Source organism: Vitis vinifera, chromosome 6 (genome assembly GCF_030704535.1).
Source record: "Vitis vinifera cultivar Pinot Noir 40024 chromosome 6, ASM3070453v1".
Lineage (NCBI taxonomy): Eukaryota > Viridiplantae > Streptophyta > Magnoliopsida > Vitales > Vitaceae > Vitis > Vitis vinifera.
In genome coordinates this window covers 19,554,462-19,565,209 of record NC_081810.1, presented here as the reverse complement: position 1 = coordinate 19,565,209, position 10,748 = coordinate 19,554,462, and positions in this window count along the sequence as shown.

The window sequence follows — 10,748 nt, the reverse complement described above, 5'->3', positions numbered from 1 at the left end:
TACCAATTCACTTTGAATTGGTATCATTTGTAATTTGGAAACCCTTCCCAGAGAACGATCCTAGAGCCGCTATACTATAGTAGCTTTTTCTTTGCTACCCTAGTATATGGTGTAATAGGTTATAAATTTTGTTGATTACTCCCTCAAACAAGGAGCACCAGTTGGACACGAATCAGCTGAGACACCAATTGGGCATGAATCAGTGCACCTTTTCCCTAGCTCAATCCATGTCTTAATACAAGATCATCCATTTGGTCCTTTGATCTTAAGAGAAACTACTATACTAGATTGGATTAAGCTAGGTCAAATCTTTTAGTGCCCAAACTCACTTTCAAGGTTGTTTAGTTTATGACTTTCAAAACCATGCAACAAGCATTTACTATAACAAAGACCTACTTTCACCATCTCTAGTGTGTTCGGCTGTAGGGGGATTTGAAGTTAAATTTTAAGGTTGTGTAGCCCAAACTCACTCCAAAGGTTGTTTAGGTTGTGGTCTTCACAACTTTGAAGTAAGCATTTATTACAACAAGGACCTACTTTCACCCTCTCTAGTGTGTTTGGCTTCAAAGAGATTGAAAGTTAAACTTTAAGATTCAAACATGCTCTCATAATTGATTAGCTTGTGGCGTTCATAATTTTGCAACATTCATTTACTATAACCATGAACTTCACTTCCCCATCCACAACACTATTAATACCAAGGACTAAATTTTAAGTTACAATGGACACTACTCCTTTCAACCCCATGACGTAAGCTAAATTTTTTCAAAGAAAATCATTAGAAAGTTTTTAACTCAAAAGTAAAATTGAATTAACAAATAAAACAATAAAAGACTTCTTTCTTGAAATCTAAATTTCATTTAAATAAAAAAAAACATGACTTTAAGAGTTACGATCAATTGTTTTTTATAGAGTTCTCTCCTAAAAAAAAGGTAAGCAATCTCTAACTTTTCCTTCTACAATATGGAATTGAAGACTTAAAAATGAGAAAAAAAACTTCATCAATACTCTTTGCTTCCTAATCGTAACTACCCCTATCTCTCACTACTCCTCCTCACCTATACTTTAATTGCTTAAAAGCCTCTACTCACTCCCTATAACACACTTTGATCTAAGTCAGCACCAACCAACATTCAATCTTTTACCTTTTAAGCAAGTCAAAGGAGCAAGTCGAGGGTCGGTGGAGGTTCATCACACCTTCTACCAATTAACATGTAAGACTTCCTTCCTCTTCTCTAAATTGTCACATTCACCTTCATCATTAGCTTGCATTCCCATGAGAAAGGTCATAATAGAAAGCATGGTGGTAGTTAGATAATGATGGCTTCAAGAGCATTGAGGTTTGGTGCACATATTGGGACTTCTATATTAGTATGCCATCCATGCAAGATTGTTGATGTTGTACTTCAATTAACATGGTGCACCACATGTTCATGGAAGAGAAAAGTGTTGGAATATCTGGACTACCCCACTTTAAGTCTTGGATTGTTAGGGTACATGCTACTATTATCCTAGGGATTTAGATCTACACAATTGAAGTATTCAAAAACATGAAACTTAGATCTAGGTACTATAAAAAATACTTCTAATTTGGATATTCCTAAATCGATTCTAGTTAGTGAAGAGGTTAGTGTAGATTTTAAATACCTTATGACATTCTATTTGATGGCTCTTTTTCTAGATCCTAGAATGTGAGGATGGTGGAGTCTTCTCTGTGGGGAATAAGACTAGGTTTCTCTCTCTTTTGAAGATTGAATAACAAAAGTTACAAGTCCTAAACCCTTAAGGGGATTTATATAGGCTTGTTTGTGATCTTAAGTGACTTGAACCCATCTTGGGCTTAGGTTACTTAATCTAACCCACTGGATCCTAATTAATTAATTAGTCATATCATACTTCAATTAATTAATTTACCCAATCTATAAAAACCATTCATGAGCTCTTACGCAACCCTATGCATTTACCAAAATGCTTTTATACAAATATATGAATAAAGAATCCAACTATCCTTCAAACAATGTGCCACCAAGAAATATAAGCTTGAATTAGGACCACTAGGACCCATGAAAAAATACTAGTTTCCTCAAAATCTAATTTTAAAGTTAATTTAACATCCCACTACAAAGAGTTAACTGCACTCCAATATTATATAATATTATTTAAAATGAAAACTCAAGTCCATGACCTACTAATGACTGCATGCAAGTCCCCTATGGATCGATGTCCTTAATCTAATAAGGTGAACATTATAAACCTTTTAATATTATCTTTACAATCCTTAAGTCTCAGATCATCTTCTTATGTGATCAATTGATATACTTTAAGTCTTTAATAACATATGTCAAATTTTACTAAAAAAATTATTACAATAATAGATTTCATGATCACATGTCTTTAGAATCACTCAAAGGGATACATTGTCTCCAATCCATGAGATATCATGATGTTTATCTTGAACATACTTGTTGTTACTTGTCTTAATCAAGAGTGACCTACTCAGATATAGGAGTAAATTATTAATATAATTTTTATAATTATTAATATTAGAAACGAAAGGAGTTCAATAAAAAAAATCTCTCCTTCAATCTTTTTCTCACTTCTCATACTCACGCCTTTGTTTCTTCTTTGCATATATCTATTACAAACTTTTTTTTCCCCTTATTATTTTCCACTAATCACCACCTATTATTCCATTTTCCATAATAAAAAAATTGATTTTCTAGAAATTAATTAATAATTGGTTGGATTTGTATAAACTAACATATAATTGGTTGAGTTTGATGGACTCACATTTAATGGGTTAGGTTATTGGGTTTTAATTGATTTTAGTTATTTTTTTACTTGATTTTGGGTTTGATAAGGGCATTATTGAGAAAAAAAATGATAAACACCTTGTACTTTTATAAGTCCTATAGATTATGCATATATAATGATAATTTCAATGAGTATTGACGATGTCTCTCCAATAATGTCTCACGACATACTGAACTTTGTGTCAACCTATATGATAGCTTGTTTAAGAGTAAATGAGTTTAAAAGCGGTTCCTTGTGTAAACCCATATCTTTGTAAATACTTAAAACACTTCCTTATCTTTGTAAATGGCTTCTTATAATTATTAAACATTTGATAAATTTTTTAAAATCACTTTTAAAAATATGAAAAACAATTTAAAATGGCTTTGAATAATTATTTGATAAATTATTGTTTTAAAAATCACTTTTATAATACATTACCAAAAATATTATTAAAGTATTTCTTTAGTTTATATAGTTTATATATATCCAAACATCAAATGAATCTCTTTAAAAGTGTTTCTAACGAAAAAGCTATAAACAAAAATGTTACTTAGAGTTCGTTTGGTAGTGATTCTAGGAAATACTTTTAATATTTTTAATACTTGAAAAATTTTATCATTCAAGTGTTAGAAATGTTAAATATGTTTTCTAGAATTACTCATAAACTCACTCTTAGTAGTATTTTTAGAAAGCATTTCTACCATAAAAAATTAAGAAAAAAAAAACATTTTTAAAGGAAAATTGAGGATTTGAGAAAAATCACTTATAGTGTTTCTTAAAAAAATACTTAATAAGTGATTTTCCCAAAAATATTTTTGAAGAAAACACTTTTGTTAAAAGTACTTTGAGTAAAAATACTGTCAAACATACTCTAACAAAAAACAAAAACATTTTAACTAAAATCATTTATAAAGTAAAGTTAAGAGTTCTGTACGCACAAATTTCATAAATTTTGAGTCCTACGAAATTAGCAAAACAAAATGGAAAAATAATACGAACAAAATATTTATTGAAATTAAAATATATTGTGGGTACAATCTAAAAAATAATAATATTCTTTCCAAAAGAATATTTTATCTCTAATTTTTTTGCCTTGATCACACTTTGGAAGACGATGATGATGTTTTCTTGATTTCGAAGATCAATCGAGGGTCACAAGTGGCTTATTCCCGAATGACCTTGTTGAATGGCGAAAAACGCGTGTAGCAGTTCTTTTGTCATTTACCGAACTTATAGAGAGATTTGATGAAGCTCTTTATTTTTTTGTGAAACCCCTTTTCCCATACGAAGTTACCTTTGGATTTTCTCCTTAGGATTTTTCCTTTCTGGATTTGTTTTTTATTTTTTTATTTTATGAATTTCCTTTTTCTTGTTGATAGAAGACACCTCTATTTATAGGTAAAGATAGGAAATTTGAATTTCAAATTCCCCAATTTTAGTTGCTTAATTCAAGAGATTTAGTTCCTTGATTTTAGCAAATTTTCCTCTTCGAGAGGTTTTACCATAATAATAATAATAATAATAATAATTTTCTTATTATTATCATTATCCTTTTTTATAGTTGGAGATTAAGGAAACTTATCCATAAGAGGATTTTTTTTTTTAATTTATTCATTTTGAAGACCAAATTAGTGGTAATTTAATCCACTAATTTTTTTTATGTCTACAAATGCCCCACTTTAAAACGCATCACTTTAAGACGCATCACGTACATGCATTGTCATGTGGATGGGGTGAGTCTTGAAGTAATTTGTTTTTTTTTTCTCAAAAAAAAAAAAGAAAAATTCTTTCCCATTTTTTTTTCCAAACTCCACTTTGTTTTCCTTCTTGCTTTATACTTTGAATCATCTTTCAATTCGTTTTCCTTCTTACTTTACACTTTCAATCCCTTCCAATTTGTCATCCTTATATACATTTCTTTTTTATATATATATAAAGGGGATAATAGTTGAGAAACTTGACTTGAACTTTTTTTTCAAAGAACTCTTTTGATCTTTGGGTGTTCTTCAACCCAACTTGAGAAACTCGACTTGAATTCACCGCCAGAAATCTTCACCTTTTCAAACTTGTAAGTGTTTTTTTTTTTTTTTTTTTGTTTTATATATATATATATCATGTCATACCAAGACCATGTGGTGGGTGGCATGTCAAATTCAATGGAAACATGCCACAATGGTGTTGCCTTGAAACGTGATCACCCGCATATATATATTTGAGCTTCAATTGGTGTATGGATGAAGATTTAGTAAATATTCATTTACGTGATCTCCTAAAAAGTGAATGGAGATTTTCTTTTAATATATATAACATGCATGGAAAAAGTCAACATTCTATAAGTGATTTCCATACATATTTATATATATCTTGACACGTGTTCTCCTTAATTTTAATTTTATTTTCCAAGGAAGAAAAATACTTACCTTTTTTTGAACACATGTCAACCTTCATCACTTGCAGAAACGAATTTGATTTCACGTAATTTTAATTAATTAATTAATTTATTTATTTTTTAATTACCTTAATATTTGAGGGGAATTTTTTTTAATAAAATTAAATATCCATAAAAAAAATGAATATTTAACATTTGACCCTCATGTAATCAAGTCGTAGCCCTTATGCAAAGCGGTGTCATATTTTCGGCACTTATGTGCTAAAGTTTTTACCCACACAAATTGGCTTGACTTGAATGCATAGTGATGTTCAAGTTTTAATATTTAGTTAAAACCTGGAATAATACTTGATATCTATGCAAACAAGTTATAGCCTTAATGTTATGCGGTGTTGTATTTCTCAGCACTTATGTGCTAAAGTCTTCACTCATACAAATTGGCTTGATTTGAATGGATTGTGATATTTCAAAGGAGAAAAAGACTTTCATTTTTTTAACGTACGTCAGCCTCCATTATTCGTAAAGGCGAATTTGATTTCAAATAATTTAATTTAATTTAATTAATTAATTAATAATTAAAAATTTTACTTTAATACTTGAGGGGAATTTAAAAAAAAATTAAATATCCATAAAAAATATGAATATTTAAAATTTGACCCTCATGTAATCAAGTCGTAGCCTTGACGCAAAGCGATGTCGTATTTTTGGCATTTATGTGCTAAAGTCTTCACCCATGCAAATTGGCTTGACTTGAACGCATAGTGATATTCAAGTTTTAATATTTAATTAAAACCGGGACAATACTTGATATCTATGCAAACAAGTTATGGTTCTGATGCTACACGATGTTGTACTTTCAGCACTTAATACGACTTGACTGTTAATGTCTTCACCCATGCGAATTGACCTAACTTAAATGTATAGTGGCATCTAAAAACTTAAACCCATATTTTATTCATCTCTTTTTCTACTCTTTTTTTTTTTAACTCTAACTTTTGCCAAGACTAAAACAAAAATTTAATCTTACGAGCATATATCCTAACTTTTGCCTAAATCGCCTTTTCAGGTTTTCAACTTAGCGGACTTTTTTTTTTTTTTTGGTGCATTGTACGTAGTTTATGCTCATACGGGCCAGGAGCATCACTTGTCTTGAGTTTGATCAAATGATGATAAATTCATGTCCTGGAAACAAAGTTTAATTGAGGGTCAAAGATGACTTATTCTCAACTAAACTTGTGAAAACCTTTCTTAAGCATTTTGGAGAACAAAAGAAGTCCTTTGAATTCGTCTTGATTTTCTTAAGTCTTAAAAGTGGATGAATGACACTTTTGTATTGTGTTTGATATTATTCCACGAGCCTGTTGAAGAATGTGTCAAGCTTGGACTTGATTTTAATCCAATGGTGGTAAACACGTGTTCTTGGAGCAAAATTTAATTGAGGGTCAATGATGACTTGATCTCAAGTAAACTTATCAACAATTTCCTCAAGTGTTTTGAAAAACCCAACATTGTCTTCTTTAGCTTTGAAGGTGGATAAATGACACTTTTGTTTGTGTTTGATATTCTTCCACGAGCTTGTTGAAGAATGTTTGGAGTTTGATTTTGACTTTTGAAGCTTCATTTTTGGATTTAGTTTCTAGGTTACATCACCCTTTTGAGAACGCGTCATGTTGAAAGAAAAAGAACACTTGTATTTAGAGAAGTTAGCGATTTTAGTTTGGAATCTCTGAATTTGACTTCTTTAATACAAAGAGTTTGTTCATCGGTTTAAGAAGTTTGCCAATATATATATATATATATATATATATATATATATATATATATATATATACATATTTACTACAGTTTAAGCTCTTGTAGGATAGGAGCAATATGCAGTTTAGGCTCCTACTTTAAGGAGCATCACTGGAATGTCAAGGTTTGAAAACAATTGTGGTAAAATTTGATGTCGCACAATCGTGGCCTTTGTCCTCAATTCATTTTGCCCCATTTATTTTTGTGGCATAAAGTGATGAATTCTTAAGTACCTGGATTAGTGCAATTCGTGTTTCCTCAAGAAGTTGTAACATTTCATGGATACTGAAGAACGAGGGTAAGCACTGTAGGTTTGCTACTACCTCATCATCTTCCTTGGTTTTGCTTGGCTCTGCATCGAAAGCGTTTTTTCATCTTTACCTGACTTATTTTCTTCCGAAATCTCATGACAAGAGACCATATGAGTTGATGTTACCATCCCTCTATTGAAGAACTCTAGAGGAAAGTATTCTCCTAAGGTGATAAGGGTGATGAGCTTTTGTACCAAGAGGTCATCAACCTGTACAATCGCTTGTTTTCTTTTAGGTTTCTTTTCTTCTTTCTTCTTCGCATGTCGATGAATATTTTGCTTATGTTGTTCCTTCCCAGGAAGATTTGGGTATGGATGAGAGTTTTGCTTCTTACAATGTCTTTTTCGTGTCACTAATGTCCAACCTCCTTCGTTATACAACATTCATTCATTATCAAAATAAAAGTGAAGAAGGGTGTCTTGACATGACACTTGTGTTTACTTTGGTTTCGGTGACTTGCATTGGATAGTACCGGCAAATGCCCCCAGTGTTTTAGGTGGAACATGTAACAAAACAGGATCGAGGGACCCAAATGTGACTGTAGCATGATTTAACTCTACTACTTCATCAAGATCCAAATGAATTCTTCCTTGTTTTGCAAGTTTCATTATAAGATCTTTTAAGATGAAACATTTCTCCATCGGGTGACTAACGATTCGATGGTAATGACAATAGTTCGGATCATTAACACTACCCATTTCTTCTGGATGCTTGCACTCAGGTAACTCAATAACCTTTTTCTGGAGCAGGTCTTCCAACATGCTAGGCACATCAGAGTCAGGAAAATGATACTTCTTTTCTAATTCCTTCAAGGTGAATTGACACCTCTCATTTTCTTAGGTTGGTCTAACCTCTTTTACTTTTTTTTTTATTTATTTATCTCACATTGAGATTTTGATAGGAGTTGTATTTACTGTCATTGACTCTTAGATGAGTTTTATTGAATTCTTATCACTTGCTTTCCCATTGTGTCTTTTTCTTTGCAGGTCAACGATAAGGTCCTTTTTAGCACCATGGTTGGCTATATTAAGCTCCATGTCATATGCTCGAGTAGGTAATGCTTCAAATGTATGAGGTTGTATCCCTTTGAGGATGTATAGGAGACCCCAATGCATTCCTTGTATGCACATCTCCACTGTCGATACCTCAGATAATCTATCTTTGCAGTCAAGGCTTAAGGAATGTCAACGGTTGATATAGTCTACAACCGGCTTGTCTTTCCATTGTTTAGTGTTAGTAAGCTCCATCATGCTTATAGTTCATCGGGTGCTATAGAAACGATTGAGGAATTCACATTCCATTTGGTCCTAACCATCGATACACTCAGGCGCAAGGTCTATGTACCAATCGAAAGCATTTCCTCGGAGAGAACAGACGAATTGTTTAACTAATAAGTCACCATCTATACCTACATTGTTACAAGTTTCAACAAAATGGGCAACATGTTGTTTTGGATTTCCCTTCCCATTAAATGATTGAAATTTTGGAGGTTGATAACCCACAGGCATATGTAGGTTATCAATCCTCTTAGTGTAAGGTTTAGAGTACATGAGCATAATCTATGAGGGTCCACCGTACTGCGCTCTAATGGTGTTAGTTATCATGTCCTAAAGTTGTTGGATAGATAATGACACCACTAAGGTAGATTCTGTCGTTTCTCTCTCAACTTGTATTGTCCTATACACATGTGGTGCATCATTGAGATGAGATGCAACATTCAGAAGGCGATTGAGTCCTTGACTTTACTCGCCCATATTTTGTACTTGTGCCTCAACCTTGTTTATGAGGGAGGCTATCTGCATATCCTTCTCCTCGACCGTCTTGGTGAGTTTGGCGATGGCGCGAGCCATCTCTGCTAATTGTTCCTCTACGAATGTAGTGTTGGTTGCCATTACCGGTATAGTCATCGAGAGGAGAAGTAAAAGAGTCAGAACAATTGGAGTAGTTTTCCTCCTTTGACATTCCAGTTGGCGATTTGGAGTGTGAGTCGGTGTTAGAGTTGGCATCGGTAACAGAGCAAGGAGATTTATCCCCAAAGTCCTATAGTGTTTAAGGGAGTTTTCCCCTTCTGCGAGGACTATGGCTCTTTGCCCCCAGATAAACCAAGGTGATGAGTGGTTGGTGCTCATCGCGTGTTCTTACTTGTTTTAGCAAACAAGCAAACTCACTTGTTTGTTTTGTTGAGATTAAAGATGTTGATTTTGCTTTGCTACGAGTCATAAGGCTCGTAGCGATGTCATGTGTCGATTGTGCAATGACAATCTTGTCATTGCCCTTGTTGACATGCACAACTTGAGTTCTTTTGAGTGTCATCGACGTAGTGGAGATCAATCTTCTAACAAAAGAGATAAAAGGCAAAGATGTCCTACCGGGCGTGCCAGAAATTTGTATGCACAAATTTCGTAAAATTTTGGGTCCTATGAAATTAGCAAAACAAAATAGGAAAATAATGCAAACAAAATATTTATTGAAACTAAAATATATTGTGGGTACAATCTCAAAAAAAAAAATATTCTTTCCAAAAGAATATTTTTCCTTTGATTATTTTGCCTTAATCACACTTTGGAAGACGACGATGATGTTTTCTTGATTTCGAAGATCAATCAAGGGCCACAAGTAGTTTATTCCCGAATGACCTTGTTGAATGGTGAAGAACACGTGTAGCAGTTCTTTTGCCGTTTACCGAACTTGCAGGGAGATTTAATGAAGTGCTTGAAGCCCTTTTTCCCGTACGAAGTTACTTTTGAATTTTCTCCTTAGGATTTTTCCTTTTTGGATTTTTTTTTAATTTCTGAATTTCCTCTTTCTTCTTAATAGAAGACACCTCTATTTATAGGTGAAGACAGAGAATTTGAATTTCAAATTCCCCAATTTTAGTTGCTTAATTCAAGAGATTTAGTTCCTTGATTTTAGCAAATTTTCCTCTCCAAAAGGTTTTACCAACAAGATAATAATAATAATAATAATAATAATTTTCTTATTATTATCATTATTCCTTTTTATAGTTGGAGATTAGGGAAACTTATCCATAAGATAATTTTTTTTTTTAATTTATTCATTTTGAAGACCAAGTTAGTGGTAATTTAATCCACTAATTTTTTTATATCTACAAGTTCATTTAATAATGATTCTAAAAAGTGTTTCTAACATTTCAACTACTTAAAAAGATAAAAAAAAAAATTAAGTGTTAGAAAAGTTAAAAACACTTTATAGAATCACTATTAAACGCAATCTAAATAGCATTAAGAGTTTTTAACACATGCCTCCAACATATATCAATTACGCCCTACAGCCTAATACAACCATAATGACCTTGAACACTATACTAAAATCCTGAGGCCTAGCAGTAAGAGCAGATCTTCATCTACTTACAAGTCCATTTTGTAAGGAACATTGACATTGGAAAAGCTCAGGAAAAATGCAGAACCAGAAACTGTGCGTACTAATACCAGTAGCAT